We start from the raw sequence: 2463 nt of genomic DNA, 5'->3' as shown, positions 1-2463 counted from the left end.
AGAAAGTATAGTAGTAGACGGGGTGGACCTAAGGGGAAGGGAGGGTAGAATTTCAGGCCACAACAGAGGTCAAAGCAAGGACTGAGGGATCATCTACCAATAAAAAGAAGTTATAATGAATCCTGCCCTGTTCCTTGTAGCCCTTGAAGAACCAGGGCAGAGCTATCAAGCTGAAGTTCCACCAACATTTATTTATATCAGGTGTGTAGGAAGTGAAACCCTTAGTATGAAGATACAGATACTATTCCAAGAAAGGGGTGGGGACACCAGGCCCTATGGGGAACGAAAGGAAGCACTCTTAATTCATGTTGAGGACTCCAGAGGCCAGGACAGAAAACTTCCCACTGAGCACTCAGTACTGGGTGATAACTACTGACTGGGGTGATAAGCTGAGGACCTCTTCATTTCTCGAAATTCCAGGGAGCTTTGTGATGCCAAGTAGAGGACAGGAGAGGGAATGGGTCTTATGACTGGCCACTAGTTGGGTGGTGGTCTTGAATGTGAAATAACAGATGCCTCTGTGTAGGAGACTACCAGCCCCTTCTGTCACTCCAGCGTGCCTGAGGCAGGGGTAGCAGGACGAAGCCTAAATATCGCTTGAATTTCCTTCAATGTGTTTCCCAAAGGACAGCTGATTAGGAGAATAGGAACCCTTGGGGTTTTCAGAACAGTGCCCTCAAGCAAACCACAAATGTAGCCTTCCTGATAACCAAGGTGGTATTTCCCTGCTGCAGCTGCACACTCAACCTTCGTCTTCCTGTGGGCCCTTATCACCTGCCCTCCTACTCACACTTCTAATCATTGTTCCCCAGCACAGGCATCATGCCTCAGGGTCAGAATCATAAGCTCTGCATCCATGAGAAACGCCACCAGGCCCGATATGAGCCTGAGTCACAGGGGAGTTCAGCCCGCTGCAGTAATGGAAGAGCTTCCCTCTACCTCTTCTCTTTTAGAAGATAATTCACAGAGCTCACCAGCTACTGGGTCAAATAGCACTTCCCAGGGGTCTTTGGAAGCCCCATCTACTACCAACACTTTTTCAACTACTTCTGACACAACATATGATGAAGAAGATACCAGTCAAGATGAGGAAGATTCAGGTTCCTCCAATGTCTCATCTTCTACCTACAGTGATACTCTGAACATCATGACAAGTTTGTTGGAACAGTTCCTTCTGCATAAATATAAAATGAAGCAGCCCATCATCAGGAAAACATGATGAAGATTATCCACCCAAGATACCATAACCGATTTGCCGAGATTCTCAAGAGAGCCTCTGAACACATCGAGGCTGTCTTTGCAGTTGGCTTGAAGGAATTTGATTCAACCATCCACTCCTATGACCTTGTCAGCAAACTGAACCTGCCCAACAATGGGAGAGTGTGGGATGGTAGGGGCTTACCTAAGACCAGTGTCTTGATGACAGTTCTGAGTGTGATCTTTGTGAAGGGCCACTGTGCCGCTGAGGAAGACATCTGGAAATTCTTGAATATGATGCAAGTATATGCTGGGAGAAAACACTTCACCTACGGAGAGCCCAGTAAGCTCATCACCAAAGACTTTGTGATGATGAATTACCTGGAGTACCGCCCGGTTGCCAATGGTGATCCTCCACGTTATGAGTTCCTGTGGGGCCCACGAGCCCATGCTGAAACTAGCAAAATGAAAGTCTTGGAGTTTTTGGCAAAAGTCAGTGATACAGTCCCCAGTGCCTTCTCATCACAATATGAAGAAGCTTTGCAAGATGAGGAGGAGAGAGCTCGAGTCACAGTTCCAGCCAGGCCTGGCACCACTGTCACTTCCAGGCATGTTCCATGGCCACGTCCAGCAGCTTCTCCCACCCCTACTGAAGACCAACTCTTTCAAAAAAATCATCCAGATAAGAAAATTTGACATCAAAGTAGGGACTTTTGCCAAAATGGGAAGCAATCCCACAATAATACTGCTGGGACAATGGAATGAAAAAATAAAATGAAAAAAATTTCAAAACATGATGAACCTTGATTGTTCTCCATCTTTTCTGTCTTCTGTTTTGTAAAATTAAATAATTTATATCTCAATATGCTTCTTGAAAAATGCAGGAGGTATTAAATCTTAACAAGTTATACCTCTCACTGTATTCAATTATTTTTTGAGCATCTGCTCTTTGAAAGGCTCTATGCTAGTTCTGGTGAGGCTAAGATCAAGACCTCCCTTATGCCCATACAACTTTAGAAACAAGGAGCTGCAATCACATAGCAAGATCTTGAGATAGCCTTAAGAAATGACAGGAAAGTAAAAAGACTATCCAGGAGGAAATCTCTACCTGGGCTAACGTACTGATTTGTTAGGCTTTCCACAACAAAACCCCACAGAATCGGTGGCTCAAACAACGGAAATTTATTTTCTCAGAGTTCTAGAGGCTGCAAGTCCAAGATGAGGGCTGGTTTACCCTGAGGCCTCTCCCCTTGGCTGCCAGGTGGC

The 2463-nt window shown here is 45.4% G+C and overlaps 1 pseudogene; it reads left to right on the top strand.

Annotated features, from left to right (window-relative positions):
* Window positions 1–880: 880 nt before the first annotated feature.
* LOC139181599 (melanoma-associated antigen B5-like) lies at window positions 881–1850 on the top strand (annotated as a pseudogene).
* Window positions 1851–2463: the final 613 nt, after the last annotated feature.

This window comes from Bos indicus, chromosome X (assembly GCF_029378745.1).
Source record: "Bos indicus isolate NIAB-ARS_2022 breed Sahiwal x Tharparkar chromosome X, NIAB-ARS_B.indTharparkar_mat_pri_1.0, whole genome shotgun sequence".
In the NCBI taxonomy this organism is placed as follows: Eukaryota; Metazoa; Chordata; class Mammalia; order Artiodactyla; family Bovidae; genus Bos; species Bos indicus.
Note: the sequence above shows the minus strand (reverse complement) of the source record. Positions and strands in the feature narration are given on the sequence as shown.